The sequence below is a fragment of the Dendrobates tinctorius genome, unplaced genomic scaffold, assembly GCF_039654945.1.
Source record: "Dendrobates tinctorius isolate UK_male_01 unplaced genomic scaffold, ASM3965494v1 ptg000204l, whole genome shotgun sequence".
Lineage (NCBI taxonomy): Eukaryota > Metazoa > Chordata > Amphibia > Anura > Dendrobatidae > Dendrobates > Dendrobates tinctorius.
The window spans coordinates 1,926,312-1,942,415 of record NW_027361871.1 but is presented as its reverse complement, the minus strand read 5'-3'; the positions used below and the strand labels follow the sequence as shown (position 1 = coordinate 1,942,415).

The following is a 16,104-nucleotide window of genomic DNA, read 5'->3' as shown; positions in this document are numbered from 1 at the left end:
TTGTCAGAGTTGCCTTATCTCGTCAACTACAGTGCCTGTTGTTTGAAGTTATCTTGGGGAAAACTCTATCAGAAATGAACCAGTGCTGAGGTTTTTAATATCAATTAGTCATAATTTTTCCTCCTTTTGGTTTTGCCATGGCATTTCTTCAATCTGTCTATTCTGTGTCATAGCTTGGAAGCAAAACAAGTCCCAAATTTCAGCTGTGCTAAAAGATGGCTCATTCAATTGCAAAACTTCAAAGCCTTTGTCCTCGATACAGCTTCTGTAAATTTGTCAGTCTTTTAAATGAATGCTCTTCAAAATTTACTTGGCTTCTTAAGTGTTATGACTGAGATTGAAATCTTATTCCATGTTTCTGCTCTACGTGGAATGGAACTCAAGCTCAATATTGTTTTGCTGCGCTAACCAGTTGAATGTTCGATTGGTGCTTCAATCTTCCTTGGATTTCAAATGCATGCCATCTTCTGGTGCTGTGGCTTAGTTTGTTAAAGCGCCTGTCTAGTAAACAGGAGGTCCTGAGTTTGAATCTCAGCAGTGCCTTGTTTTCATCTCCTCACAAAGAAGCTTCCTATCTTAAAAATAGGTGTTTCACTTGCGACTGATAGTGCAATTATGAGATTAAAAATCTCTTCTATCTAAGAGATATAAAGGAAGAAAGATGGCTTCAAGCATGACAATGTAAAACCAGTTGATTTAGTTTTGAAATGCCTCCTTTCTATGCATCTCTAATCCGTTTATCCAATGTATCTCACCTTTATGTCCTTTGGCTTAGTTGGTCAAAGAGCCTGTTTAGTAAACAGAAAATCTTGAATTTGAATGCCAGCAGTGCTATTCTTTCTTTATGTCAGTTTGGGGCTTCTTAACTCTCTATGCAGGCTTTCTAATGTATCACACCTGTTTGTCCTTTGTCTTAGTTGGTCAAAGAGCCTGTTTAGTAAACAGAAAATCTTGAATTTGAATGCCAGCAGTCCTCTTCCTTCTTTATCTCAGTTTAGGGCTGTTTAACTCTCTAAGCAGGCTTTCTAATGTATCACACCTGTTTGTCCTTTGTCTTAGTTGGTCAAAGAGCCTATTTAGTAAATGGAAAATCTTGAATTTGAATGCCAGCAGTCCTTTTCCTTCTTTATCTCAGTTTAGGGCTGTTTAACTCTCTAAGCAGGCTTTTTAATGTTTCGCACCTGTTTGTCCTTTGGCTTAGTTGGTCAAAGAGCCTATTTAGTAAAAGGAAAATCTTGATTTTGAATGTCAGCAGTGCTTTCTATTCTTCATCTCATTTTGTGGGTTTTTACCCCAAAAAGAGGACTTTTACTCTTGTTTGTCATCAAATATTAATTTCCCACAGCCCTAATATAGTGCAATTGAGAAAAAAAATTCTCTGCTGTTGAAACACTTTAAAAGGAATTAGAGGATATAATTTTCTTTACAGAATATAGGATGGCATCAAGCTTTACAAATTAAAACCAGTGGATTTACAGATCTGACTCTGCAAAGTTTGATAGCAGCACAGGAGTATTGTAAACTTTCATGCATGAAGTGTCCACCGCTTGGGTTAAAAATGAAAACCAAACCATTCAACATGAAAGAAGAAGCAGATTAATCCGACGAGGATGGGATTCGAACCCATGCATGCAGAGCACAATGGATTAGCAGTCCATCGCCTTAACCACTCGACCACCTCGTCTACATAGCGCCCGTGCGTTTAGGTGGGAAGATGTTGAGAGGGTTTTTACCAGTCAGTGTTTTTTCACTGAAGATTGTATGTTGGCTTTTGTCAGAGTTGCCTTATCTCGTCAACTACAGTGCCTGTTGTTTGAAGTTAGCTTGGGGAAAACTCTATCAGAAATGAACCAGTGCTGAGGTTTTTAATATCAATTAGTCATAATTTTTCCTCCTTTTGGTTTTGCCATGGCATTTCTTCAATCTGTCTATTCTGTGTCATAACTTGGAAGCAAAACAAGTCCCAAATTTCAGCTGTGCTAAAAGATGGCTCATTCAATTGCAAAACTTCAAAGCCTTTGTCCTCGATACAGCTTCTGTAAATTTGTCAGTCTTTTAAATGAATGCTCTTCAAAATTTACTTGGCTTCTTAAGTGTTATGACTGAGATTGAAATCTTATTCCATGTTTCTGCTCTACGTGGAATGGAACTCAAGCTCAATATTGTTTTGCTGCGCTAACCAGTTGAATGTTTGATTGGTGCTTCAATCTCCCTTGGTTTTCAAATGCATGCCATCTTCTGGTGCTGTGGCTTAGTTGGTTAAAGCGCCTGTGTAAACAGGAGATCCTGAGTTCGAATCTCAGCAGTGCCTTGTTTTCGTCTCCTCACAAAGAAGCTTCCTATCTTAAAAATAGGTGTTTCACTTGCGACTGATAGTGGAATTATGAGATTAAAAATCTCTTCTATCTAAGAGATATAAAGGAAGAAAGATGGCTTCAAGCATGACAATGTAAAACCAGTTGATTTAGTTTTGAAATGCCTCCTTTCTATGCATCTCTAATCCGTTTATTCAATGTATCTCACCTTTATGTCCTTTGGCTTAGTTGGTCAAAGAGCCTGTTTAGCAAACAGAAAATCTTGAATTTGAATGCCAGCAGTGCTATTCTTTCTTTATGTCAGTTTGGGGCTTCTTAACTCTCTAAGCAGGCTTTCTAATGTATCACACCTGTTTGTCCTTTGTCTTAGTTGGTCAAAGAGCCTATTTAGTAAATGGAAAATCTTGAATTTGAATGCCAGCAGTCCTTTTCCTTCTTTATCTCAGTTTAGGGCTGTTTAACTCTCTAAGCAGGCTTTTTAATGTTTCGCACCTGTTTGTCCTTTGGCTTAGTTGGTCAAAGAGCCTATTTAGTAAAAGGAAAATCTTGATTTTGAATGTCAGCAGTGCTTTCTATTCTTCATCTCATTTTGTGGGTTTTTACCCCAAAAAGAGGACTTTTACTCTTGTTTGTCATCAAATATTAATTTCCCACAGCCCTAATATAGTGCAATTGAGAAAAAAAATTCTCTGCTGTTGAAACACTTTAAAAGGAATTAGAGGATATAATTTTCTTTACAGAATATAGGATGGCATCAAGCTTTACAAATTAAAACCAGTGGATTTACAGATCTGACTCTGCAAAGTTTGATAGCAGCACAGGAGTATTGTAAACTTTCATGCATGAAGTGTCCACCGCTTGGGTTAAAAATGAAAACCAAACCATTCAACATGAACGAAGAAACAGATTAATCCGACGAGGATGGGATTCGAACCCATGCATGCAGAGCACAATGGATTAGCAGTCCATCGCCTTAACCACTCGGCCACCTCGTCTACATAGCGCCCGTGCGTTTAGGTGGGAAGATGTTGAGAGGGTTTTTACCAGTCAGTGTTTTTTCACTGAAGATTGTATGTTGGCTTTTGTCAGAGTTGCCTTATCTCGTCAACTACAGTGCCTGTTGTTTGAAGTTAGCTTGGGGAAAACTCTATCAGAAATGAACCAGTGCTGAGGTTTTTAATATCAATTAGTCATAATTTTTCCTCCTTTTGGTTTTGCCATGGCATTTCTTCAATCTGTCTATTCTGTGTCATAACTTGGAAGCAAAACAAGTCCCAAATTTCAGCTGTGCTAAAAGATGGCTCATTCAATTGCAAAACTTCAAAGCCTTTGTCCTCGATACAGCTTCTGTAAATTTGTCAGTCTTTTAAATGAATGCTCTTCAAAATTTACTTGGCTTCTTAAGTGTTATGACTGAGATTGAAATCTTATTCCATGTTTCTGCTCTACGTGGAATGGAACTCAAGCTCAATATTGTTTTGCTGCGCTAACCAGTTGAATGTTTGATTGGTGCTTCAATCTCCCTTGGTTTTCAAATGCATGCCATCTTCTGGTGCTGTGGCTTAGTTGGTTAAAGCGCCTGTCTAGTAAACAGGAGATCCTGAGTTCGAATCTCAGCAATGCCTTGTTTTCGTCTCCTCACAAAGAAGCTTCCTATCTTATAAATAGGTGTTTCACTTGCGACTGATAGTGGAATTATGAGATTGAAAATCTCTTCTATCTAAGAGATATAAAAGAAGAAAGATGGCTTCAAGCATGACAATGTAAAACCAGTTGATTTAGTTTTGAAATGCCTCCTTTCTATGCATCTCTAATCCGTTTATTCAATGTATCTCACCTTTATGTCCTTTGGCTTAGTTGGTCAAAGAGCCTGTTTAGTAAACAGAAAATCTTGAATTTGAATGCCAGCAGTGCTATTCTTTCTTTATGTCAGTTTGGGGCTTCTTAACTCTCTAAGCAGGCTTTCTAATGTATCACACCTGTTTGTCCTTTGTCTTAGTTGGTCAAAGAGCCTATTTAGTAAATGGAAAATCTTGAATTTGAATGCCAGCAGTCCTTTTCCTTCTTTATCTCAGTTTAGGGCTGTTTAACTCTCTAAGCAGGCTTTTTAATGTTTCGCACCTGTTTGTCCTTTGGCTTAGTTGGTCAAAGAGCCTATTTAGTAAAAGGAAAATCTTGATTTTGAATGTCAGCAGTGCTTTCTATTCTTCATCTCATTTTGTGTGTTTTTACCCCAAAAAGAGGACTTTTACTCTTGTTTGTCATCAAATATTAATTTCCCACAGCCCTAATATAGTGCAATTGAGAAAAAAAATTCTCTGCTGTTGAAACACTTTAAAAGGAATTAGAGGATATAATTTTATTTACAGAATATAGGATGGCATCAAGCTTTACAAATTAAAACCAGTGGATTTACAGATCTGACTCTGCAAAGTTTGATAGCAGCACAGGAGTATTGTAAACTTTCATGCATGAAGTGTCCACCGCTTGGGTTAAAAATGAAAACCAAACAATTCAACATGAAAGAAGAAGCAGATTAATCCAACGAGGATGGGAATCGAACCCATGCATGCAGAGCACAATGGATTAGCAGTCCATCGCCTTAACCACTCGTCCACCTCGTCTACAAAGCGCCCGTGCGTTTAGGTGGGAAGATGTTGAGAGGGTTTTTACCAGTCAGTGTTTTTTCACTGAAGATTGTATGTTGGCTTTTGTCAGAGTTGCCTTATCTCGTCAACTACAGTGACTGTTGTTTGAAGTTAGCTTGGGGAAAACTCTATCAGAAATGAACCAGTGCTGAGGTTTTTAATATCAATTAGTCATAATTTTTCCTCCTTTTGGTTTTGCCATGGCATTTCTTCAATCTGTCTATTCTGTGTCATAACTTGGAAGCAAAACAAGTCCCAAATTTCAGCTGTGCTAAAAGATGGCTCATTCAATTGCAAACCTTCAAAGCCTTTGTCCTCGATACAGCTTCTGTAAATTTGTCAGTCTTTTAAATGAATGCTCTTCAAAATTTACTTGGCTTCTTAAGTGTTATGACTGAGATTGAAATCTTATTCCATGTTTCTGCTCTACGTGGAATGGAACTCAAGCTCAATATTGTTTTGCTGCGCTAACCAGTTGAATGTTCGATTGGTGCTTCAATCTTCCTTGGATTTCAAATGCATGCCATCTTCTGGTGCTGTGGCTTAGTTGGTTAAAGCGCCTGTCTAGTAAACAGGAGATCCTGAGTTCGAATCTCAGCAGTGCCTTGTTTTCGTCTCCTCACAAAGAAGCTTCCTATCTTAAAAATAGGTCTTTCACTTGCGACTGATAGTGGAATTATGAGATTAAAAATCTCTTCTATAAAGGAAGAAAGATGGCTTCAAGCATGACAATGTAAAACCAGTTGATTTAGTTTTGAAATGCCTCCTTTCTATGCATCTCTAATCCGTTTATCCAATGTATCTCACCTTTATGTCCTTTGGCTTAGTTGGTCAAAGAGCCTGTTTAGTAAACAGAAAATCTTGAATTTGAATGCCAGCAGTGCTATTCTTTCTTTATGTCAGTTTGGGGCTTCTTAACTCTCTAAGCAGGCTTTCTAATGTATCACACCTGTTTGTCCTTTGTCTTAGTTGGTCAAAGAGCCTGTTTAGTAAACAGAAAATCTTGAATTTGAATGCCAGCAGTCCTCTTCCTTCTTTATCTCAGTTTAGGGCTGTTTAACTCTCTAAGCAGGCTTTCTAATGTATCACACCTGTTTGTCCTTTGTCTTAGTTGGTCAAAGAGCCTATTTAGTAAATGGAAAATCTTGAATTTGAATGCCAGCAGTCCTTTTCCTTCTTTATCTCAGTTTAGGGCTGTTTAACTCTCTAAGCAGGCTTTTTAATGTTTCGCACCTGTTTGTCCTTTGGCTTAGTTGGTCAAAGAGCCTATTTAGTAAAAGGAAAATCTTGATTTTGAATGTCAGCAGTGCTTTCTATTCTTCATCTTATTTTGTGGGTTTTTACCCCAAAAAGAGGACTTTTACTCTTGTTTGTCATCAAATATTAATTTCCCACAGCCCTAATATAGTGCAATTGAGAAAAAAAATTCTCTGCTGTTGAAACACTTTAAAAGGAATTAGAGGATATAATTTTCTTTACAGAATATAGAATGGCATCAAGCTTTACCAATTAAAAACAGTGGATTTACAGGTCTGACTCTGCAAAGTTTGATAGCAGCACAGGAGTATTGTAAACTTTCATGCTTGAAGTGTCCACTGCTTGGGTTAAAAATGAAAACCAAACCATTCAACATGAAAGAAGAAGCAGATTAATCCAATGAGGATGGGATTCAAACCCATGCATGCAGAGCACAATGGATTAGCAGTCCATCGCCTTAACCACTCGGCCACCTCGTCTACATAGCACCCGTGCGTTTAGGTGGGAAGATGTTGAGAGGGTTTTTACCAGTCAGTGTTTTTTCACTGAAGATTGTATGTTGGCTTTTGTCAGAGTTGCCTTATCTCGTCAACTACAGTGCCTGTTGTTTGAAGTTAGCTTGGGGAAAACTCTATCAGAAATGAACCAGTGCTGAGGTTTTTAATATCAATTAGTCATAATTTTTCCTCCTTTTGGTTTTGCCATGGCATTTCTTCAATCTGTCTATTCTGAGTCATAGCTTGGAAGCAAAACAAGTCCCAAATTTCAGCTGTGCTAAAAGATGGCTCATTCAATTGCAAAACTTCAAAGCCTTTGTCCTCGATACAGCTTCTGTAAATTTGTCAGTCTTTTAAATGAATGCTCTTCAAAATTTACTTGGCTTCTTAAGTGTTATGACTGAGATTGAAATCTTATTCCATGTTTCTGCTCTACGTGGAATGGAACTCAAGCTCAATATTGTTTTGCTGCGCTAACCAGTTGAATGTTCGATTGGTGCTTCAATCTTCCTTGGATTTCAAATGCATGCCATCTTCTGGTGCTGTGGCTTAGTTTGTTAAAGCGCCTGTCTAGTAAACAGGAGATCCTGAGTTTGAATCTCAGCAGTGCCTTGTTTTCATCTCCTCACAAAGAAGCTTCCTATCTTAAAAATAGGTGTTTCACTTGCGACTGATAGTGCAATTATGAGATTAAAAATCTCTTCTATCTAAGAGATATAAAGGAAGAAAGATGGCTTCAAGCATGACAATGTAAAACCAGTTGATTTAGTTTTGAAATGCCTCCTTTCTATGCATCTCTAATCCGTTTATCCAATGTATCTCACCTTTATGTCCTTTGGCTTAGTTGGTCAAAGAGCCTGTTTAGTAAACAGAAAATCTTGAATTTGAATGCCAGCAGTGCTATTCTTTCTTTATGTCAGTTTGGGGCTTCTTAACTCTCTATGCAGGCTTTCTAATGTATCACACCTGTTTGTCCATTGTCTTAGTTGGTCAAAGATCCTGTTTAGTAAACAGAAAATCTTGAATTTGAATGCCAGCAGTCCTCTTCCTTCTTTATCTCAGTTTAGGGCTGTTTAACTCTCTAAGCAGGCTTTCTAATGTATCACACCTGTTTGTCCTTTGTCTTAGTTGGTCAAAGAGCCTATTTAGTAAATGGAAAATCTTGAATTTGAATGCCAGCAGTCCTTTTCCTTCTTTATCTCAGTTTAGGGCTGTTTAACTCTCTAAGCAGGCTTTTTAATGTTTCGCACCTGTTTGTCCTTTGGCTTAGTTGGTCAAAGAGCCTATTTAGTAAAAGGAAAATCTTGATTTTGAATGTCAGCAGTGCTTTCTATTCTTCATCTCATTTTGTGGGTTTTTACCCCAAAAAGAGGACTTTTACTCTTGTTTGTCATCAAATATTAATTTCCCACAGCCCTAATATAGTGCAATTGAGAAAAAAAATTCTCTGCTGTTGAAACACTTTAAAAGGAATTAGAGGATATAATTTTCTTTACAGAATATAGGATGGCATTAAGCTTTACAAATTAAAACCAGTGGATTTACAGATCTGACTCTGCAAAGTTTGATAGCAGCACAGGAGTATTGTAAACTTTCATGCATGAAGTGTCCACCGCTTGGGTTAAAAATGAAAACCAAACCATTCAACATGAAAGAAGAAGCAGATTAATCCGACGAGGATGGGATTCGAACACATGCATGCAGAGCACAATGGATTAGCAGTCCATCGCCTTAACCACTCGGCCACCTCGTCTACATATCGCCCGTGCGTTTAGGTGGGAAGATGTTGAGAGGGTTTTTACCAGTCAGTGTTTTTTCACTGAAGATTGTATGTTGGCTTTTGTCAGAGTTGCCTTATCTCGTCAACTACAGTGCCTGTTGTTTGAAGTTAGCTTGGGGAAAACTCTATCAGAAATGAACCAGTGCTGAGGTTTTTAATATCAATTAGTCATAATTTTTCCTCCTTTTGGTTTTGCCATGGCATTTCTTCAATCTGTCTATTCTGTGTCATAACTTGGAAGCAAAACAAGTCCCAAATTTCAGCTGTGCTAAAAGATGGCTCATTCAATTGCAAAACTTCAAAGCCTTTGTCCTCGATACAGCTTCTGTAAATTTGTCAGTCTTTTAAATGAATGCTCTTCAAAATTTACTTGGCTTCTTAAGTGTTATGACTGAGATTGAAATCTTATTCCATGTTTCTGCTCTACGTGGAATGGAACTCAAGCTCAATATTGTTTTGCTGCGCTAACCAGTCGAATGTTTGATTGGTGCTTCAATCTTCCTTGGTTTTCAAATGCATGCCATCTTCTGGTGCTGTGGCTTAGTAAGCGCCTGTCTAGTAAACAGGAGATCCTGAGTTCGAATCTCAGCAGTGCCTTGTTTTCGTCTCCTCACAAAGAAGCTTCCTATCTTAAAAATAGGTGTTTCACTTGCGACTGATAGTGCAATTATGAGATTAAAAATCTCTTCTATCTAAGAGATATAAAGGAAGAAAGATGGCTTCAAGCATGACAATGTAAAACCAGTTGATTTAGTTTTGAAATGCCTCCTTTCTATGCATCTCTAATCCGTTTATTCAATGTATCTCACCTTTATGTCCTTTGGCTTAGTTGGTCAAAGAGCCTGTTTAGCAAACAGAAAATCTTGAATTTGAATGCCAGCAGTGCTATTCTTTCTTTATGTCAGTTTGGGGCTTCTTAACTCTCTAAGCAGGCTTTCTAATGTATCACACCTGTTTGTCCTTTGTCTTAGTTGGTCAAAGAGCCTGTTTAGTAAACAGAAAATCTTGAATTTGAATGCCAGCAGTCCTCTTCCTTTTTTATCTCAGTTTAGGGCTGTTTAACTCTCTAAGCAGGCTTTCTAATGTATCACACCTGTTTGTCCTTTGTCTTAGTTGGTCAAAGAGCCTATTTAGTAAATGGAAAATCTTGAATTTGAATGCCAGCAGTCCTTTTCCTTCTTTATCTCAGTTTAGGGCTGTTTAACTCTCTAAGCAGGCTTTTTAATGTTTCGCACCTGTTTGTCCTTTGGCTTAGTTGGTCAAAGAGCCTATTTAGTAAAAGGAAAATCTTGATTTTGAATGTCAGCAGTGCTTTCTATTCTTCATCTCATTTTGTGGGTTTTTACCCCAAAAAGAGGACTTTTACTCTTGTTTGTCATCAAATATTAATTTCCCACAGCCCTAATATAGTGCAATTGAGAAAAAAAATTCTCTGCTGTTGAAACACTTTAAAAGGAATTAGAGGATATAATTTTCTTTACAGAATATAGGATGGCATCAAGCTTTACCAATTAAAAACAGTGGATTTACAGGTCTGACTCTGCAAAGTTTGATAGCAGCACAGGAGTATTGTAAACTTTCATGCTTGAAGGGTTCCACTGCTTGGGTTAAAAATGAAAACCAAACCATTCAACATGAAAGAAGAAGCAGATTAATCCGACGAGGATGGGATTCGAACCCATGCATGCAGAGCACAATGGATTAGCAGTCCATCGCCTTAACCACTCGGCCACCTCGTCTACATAGCACCCGTGCGTTTAGGTGGGAAGATGTTGAGAGGGTTTTTACCAGTCAGTGTTTTTTCACTGAAGATTGTATGTTGGCTTTTGTCAGAGTTGCCTTATCTCGTCAACTACAGTGCCTGTTGTTTGAAGTTATCTTGGGGAAAACTCTATCAGAAATGAACCAGTGCTGAGGTTTTTAATATCAATTAGTCATAATTTTTCCTCCTTTTGGTTTTGCCATGGCATTTCTTCAATCTGTCTATTCTGTGTCATAGCTTGGAAGCAAAACAAGTCCCAAATTTCAGCTGTGCTAAAAGATGGCTCATTCAATTGCAAAACTTCAAAGCCTTTGTCCTCGATACAGCTTCTGTAAATTTGTCAGTCTTTTAAATGAATGCTCTTCAAAATTTACTTGGCTTCTTAAGTGTTATGACTGAGATTGAAATCTTATTCCATGTTTCTGCTCTACGTGGAATGGAACTCAAGCTCAATATTGTTTTGCTGCGCTAACCAGTTGAATGTTCGATTGGTGCTTCAATCTTCCTTGGATTTCAAATGCATGCCATCTTCTTGTGCTGTGGCTTAGTTTGTTAAAGCGCCTGTCTAGTAAACAGGAGGTCCTGAGTTTGAATCTCAGCAGTGCCTTGTTTTCATCTCCTCACAAAGAAGCTTCCTATCTTAAAAATAGGTGTTTCACTTGCGACTGATAGTGCAATTATGAGATTAAAAATCTCTTCTATCTAAGAGATATAAAGGAAGAAAGATGGCTTCAAGCATGACAATGTAAAACCAGTTGATTTAGTTTTGAAATGCCTCCTTTCTATGCATCTCTAATCCGTTTATCCAATGTATCTCACCTTTATGTCCTTTGGCTTAGTTGGTCAAAGAGCCTGTTTAGTAAACAGAAAATCTTGAATTTGAATGCCAGCAGTGCTATTCTTTCTTTATGTCAGTTTGGGGCTTCTTAACTCTCTATGCAGGCTTTCTAATGTATCACACCTGTTTGTCCATTGTCTTAGTTGGTCAAAGATCCTGTTTAGTAAACAGAAAATCTTGAATTTGAATGCCAGCAGTCCTCTTCCTTCTTTATCTCAGTTTAGGGCTGTTTAACTCTCTAAGCAGGCTTTCTAATGTATCACACCTGTTTGTCCTTTGTCTTAGTTGGTCAAAGAGCCTATTTAGTAAATGGAAAATCTTGAATTTGAATGCCAGCAGTCCTTTTCCTTCTTTATCTCAGTTTAGGGCTGTTTAACTCTCTAAGCAGGCTTTTTAATGTTTCGCACCTGTTTGTCCTTTGGCTTAGTTGGTCAAAGAGCCTATTTAGTAAAAGGAAAATCTTGATTTTGAATGTCAGCAGTGCTTTCTATTCTTCATCTCATTTTGTGGGTTTTTACCCCAAAAAGAGGACTTTTACTCTTGTTTGTCATCAAATATTAATTTCCCACAGCCCTAATATAGTGCAATTGAGAAAAAAAATTCTCTGCTGTTGAAACACTTTAAAAGGAATTAGAGGATATAATTTTCTTTACAGAATATAGGATGGCATTAAGCTTTACAAATTAAAACCAGTGGATTTACAGATCTGACTCTGCAAAGTTTGATAGCAGCACAGGAGTATTGTAAACTTTCATGCATGAAGTGTCCACCGCTTGGGTTAAAAATGAAAACCAAACCATTCAACATGAAAGAAGAAGCAGATTAATCCGACGAGGATGGGATTCGAACACATGCATGCAGAGCACAATGGATTAGCAGTCCATCGCCTTAACCACTCGGCCACCTCGTCTACATAGCGCCCGTGCGTTTAGGTGGGAAGATGTTGAGAGGGTTTTTACCAGTCAGTGTTTTTTCACTGAAGATTGTATGTTGGCTTTTGTCAGAGTTGCCTTATCTCGTCAACTACAGTGCCTGTTGTTTGAAGTTAGCTTGGGGAAAACTCTATCAGAAATGAACCAGTGCTGAGGTTTTTAATATCAATTAGTCATAATTTTTCCTCCTTTTGGTTTTGCCATGGCATTTCTTCAATCTGTCTATTCTGTGTCATAACTTGGAAGCAAAACAAGTCCCAAATTTCAGCTGTGCTAAAAGATGGCTCATTCAATTGCAAAACTTCAAAGCCTTTGTCCTCGATACAGCTTCTGTAAATTTGTCAGTCTTTTAAATGAATGCTCTTCAAAATTTACTTGGCTTCTTAAGTGTTATGACTGAGATTGAAATCTTATTCCATGTTTCTGCTCTACGTGGAATGGAACTCAAGCTCAATATTGTTTTGCTGCGCTAACCAGTCGAATGTTTGATTGGTGCTTCAATCTTCCTTGGTTTTCAAATGCATGCCATCTTCTGGTGCTGTGGCTTAGTAAGCGCCTGTCTAGTAAACAGGAGATCCTGAGTTCGAATCTCAGCAGTGCCTTGTTTTCGTCTCCTCACAAAGAAGCTTCCTATCTTAAAAATAGGTGTTTCACTTGCGACTGATAGTGGAATTATGAGATTAAAAATCTCTTCTATCTAAGAGATATAAAGGAAGAAAGATGGCTTCAAGCATGACAATGTAAAACCAGTTGATTTAGTTTTGAAATGCCTCCTTTCTATGCATCTCTAATCCGTTTATTCAATGTATCTCACCTTTATGTCCTTTGGCTTAGTTGGTCAAAGAGCCTGTTTAGCAAACAGAAAATCTTGAATTTGAATGCCAGCAGTGCTATTCTTTCTTTATGTCAGTTTGGGGCTTCTTAACTCTCTAAGCAGGCTTTCTAATGTATCACACCTGTTTGTCCTTTGTCTTAGTTGGTCAAAGAGCCTGTTTAGTAAACAGAAAATCTTGAATTTGAATGCCAGCAGTCCTCTTCCTTTTTTATCTCAGTTTAGGGCTGTTTAACTCTCTAAGCAGGCTTTCTAATGTATCACACCTGTTTGTCCTTTGTCTTAGTTGGTCAAAGAGCCTATTTAGTAAATGGAAAATCTTGAATTTGAATGCCAGCAGTCCTTTTCCTTCTTTATCTCAGTTTAGGGCTGTTTAACTCTCTAAGCAGGCTTTTTAATGTTTCGCACCTGTTTGTCCTTTGGCTTAGTTGGTCAAAGAGCCTATTTAGTAAAAGGAAAATCTTGATTTTGAATGTCAGCAGTGCTTTCTATTCTTCATCTCATTTTGTGGGTTTTTACCCCAAAAAGAGGACTTTTACTCTTGTTTGTCATCAAATATTAATTTCCCACAGCCCTAATATAGTGCAATTGAGAAAAAAAATTCTCTGCTGTTGAAACACTTTAAAAGGAATTAGAGGATATAATTTTCTTTACAGAATATAGGATGGCATCAAGCTTTACCAATTAAAAACAGTGGATTTACAGGTCTGACTCTGCAAAGTTTGATAGCAGCACAGGAGTATTGTAAACTTTCATGCTTGAAGGGTTCCACTGCTTGGGTTAAAAATGAAAACCAAACCATTCAACATGAAAGAAGAAGCAGATTAATCCGACGAGGATGGGATTCGAACCCATGCATGCAGAGCACAATGGATTAGCAGTCCATCGCCTTAACCACTCGGCCACCTCGTCTACATAGCACCCGTGCGTTTAGGTGGGAAGATGTTGAGAGGGTTTTTACCAGTCAGTGTTTTTTCACTGAAGATTGTATGTTGGCTTTTGTCAGAGTTGCCTTATCTCGTCAACTACAGTGCCTGTTGTTTGAAGTTATCTTGGGGAAAACTCTATCAGAAATGAACCAGTGCTGAGGTTTTTAATATCAATTAGTCATAATTTTTCCTCCTTTTGGTTTTGCCATGGCATTTCTTCAATCTGTCTATTCTGTGTCATAGCTTGGAAGCAAAACAAGTCCCAAATTTCAGCTGTGCTAAAAGATGGCTCATTCAATTGCAAAACTTCAAAGCCTTTGTCCTCGATACAGCTTCTGTAAATTTGTCAGTCTTTTAAATGAATGCTCTTCAAAATTTACTTGGCTTCTTAAGTGTTATGACTGAGATTGAAATCTTATTCCATGTTTCTGCTCTACGTGGAATGGAACTCAAGCTCAATATTGTTTTGCTGCGCTAACCAGTTGAATGTTCGATTGGTGCTTCAATCTTCCTTGGATTTCAAATGCATGCCATCTTCTTGTGCTGTGGCTTAGTTTGTTAAAGCGCCTGTCTAGTAAACAGGAGGTCCTGAGTTTGAATCTCAGCAGTGCCTTGTTTTCATCTCCTCACAAAGAAGCTTCCTATCTTAAAAATAGGTGTTTCACTTGCGACTGATAGTGCAATTATGAGATTAAAAATCTCTTCTATCTAAGAGATATAAAGGAAGAAAGATGGCTTCAAGCATGACAATGTAAAACCAGTTGATTTAGTTTTGAAATGCCTCCTTTCTATGCATCTCTAATCCGTTTATCCAATGTATCTCACCTTTATGTCCTTTGGCTTAGTTGGTCAAAGAGCCTGTTTAGTAAACAGAAAATCTTGAATTTGAATGCCAGCAGTGCTATTCTTTCTTTATGTCAGTTTGGGGCTTCTTAACTCTCTATGCAGGCTTTCTAATGTATCACACCTGTTTGTCCATTGTCTTAGTTGGTCAAAGATCCTGTTTAGTAAACAGAAAATCTTGAATTTGAATGCCAGCAGTCCTCTTCCTTCTTTATCTCAGTTTAGGGCTGTTTAACTCTCTAAGCAGGCTTTCTAATGTATCACACCTGTTTGTCCTTTGTCTTAGTTGGTCAAAGAGCCTATTTAGTAAATGGAAAATCTTGAATTTGAATGCCAGCAGTCCTTTTCCTTCTTTATCTCAGTTTAGGGCTGTTTAACTCTCTAAGCAGGCTTTTTAATGTTTCGCACCTGTTTGTCCTTTGGCTTAGTTGGTCAAAGAGCCTATTTAGTAAAAGGAAAATCTTGATTTTGAATGTCAGCAGTGCTTTCTATTCTTCATCTCATTTTGTGGGTTTTTACCCCAAAAAGAGGACTTTTACTCTTGTTTGTCATCAAATATTAATTTCCCACAGCCCTAATATAGTGCAATTGAGAAAAAAAATTCTCTGCTGTTGAAACACTTTAAAAGGAATTAGAGGATATAATTTTCTTTACAGAATATAGGATGGCATTAAGCTTTACAAATTAAAACCAGTGGATTTACAGATCTGACTCTGCAAAGTTTGATAGCAGCACAGGAGTATTGTAAACTTTCATGCATGAAGTGTCCACCGCTTGGGTTAAAAATGAAAACCAAACCATTCAACATGAAAGAAGAAGCAGATTAATCCGACGAGGATGGGATTCGAACACATGCATGCAGAGCACAATGGATTAGCAGTCCATCGCCTTAACCACTCGGCCACCTCGTCTACATAGCGCCCGTGCGTTTAGGTGGGAAGATGTTGAGAGGGTTTTTACCAGTCAGTGTTTTTTCACTGAAGATTGTATGTTGGCTTTTGTCAGAGTTGCCTTATCTCGTCAACTACAGTGCCTGTTGTTTGAAGTTAGCTTGGGGAAAACTCTATCAGAAATGAACCAGTGCTGAGGTTTTTAATATCAATTAGTCATAATTTTTCCTCCTTTTGGTTTTGCCATGGCATTTCTTCAATCTGTCTATTCTGTGTCATAACTTGGAAGCAAAACAAGTCCCAAATTTCAGCTGTGCTAAAAGATGGCTCATTCAATTGCAAAACTTCAAAGCCTTTGTCCTCGATACAGCTTCTGTAAATTTGTCAGTCTTTTAAATGAATGCTCTTCAAAATTTACTTGGCTTCTTAAGTGATATGACTGAGATTGAAATCTTATTCCATGTTTCTGCTCTACGTGGAATGGAACTCAAGCTCAATATTGTTTTGCTGCGCTAACCAGTCGAATGTTTGATTGGTGCTTCAATCTTCCTTGGTTTTCAAATGCATGCCATCTTCTGGTG

At 37.9% G+C, this 16,104-nt stretch overlaps 5 non-coding genes across 5 annotated transcripts; 1 reads left to right on the top strand and 4 right to left on the bottom strand.

The window, feature by feature from the left end:
• Positions 1-1,602: 1,602 nt before the first annotated feature.
• Positions 1,603-1,684, bottom strand: TRNAS-GCU (transfer RNA serine (anticodon GCU)). The gene has a single exon. It is a non-coding gene; the product is annotated as a tRNA-Ser (tRNA).
• Positions 1,685-3,228: 1,544 nt separating this feature from the next.
• On the bottom strand, positions 3,229-3,310 carry TRNAS-GCU (transfer RNA serine (anticodon GCU)). The gene has a single exon. It is a non-coding gene; the product is annotated as a tRNA-Ser (tRNA).
• A 2,185-nt stretch (positions 3,311-5,495) lies between these two features.
• Positions 5,496-5,569, top strand: TRNAT-AGU (transfer RNA threonine (anticodon AGU)). The gene has a single exon. It is a non-coding gene; the product is annotated as a tRNA-Thr (tRNA).
• Positions 5,570-10,154: 4,585 nt separating this feature from the next.
• On the bottom strand, positions 10,155-10,236 carry TRNAS-GCU (transfer RNA serine (anticodon GCU)). Its single transcript has one exon. It is a non-coding gene; the product is annotated as a tRNA-Ser (tRNA).
• A 3,455-nt stretch (positions 10,237-13,691) lies between these two features.
• TRNAS-GCU (transfer RNA serine (anticodon GCU)) lies at positions 13,692-13,773 on the bottom strand. Its single transcript has one exon. It is a non-coding gene; the product is annotated as a tRNA-Ser (tRNA).
• Positions 13,774-16,104: the final 2,331 nt, after the last annotated feature.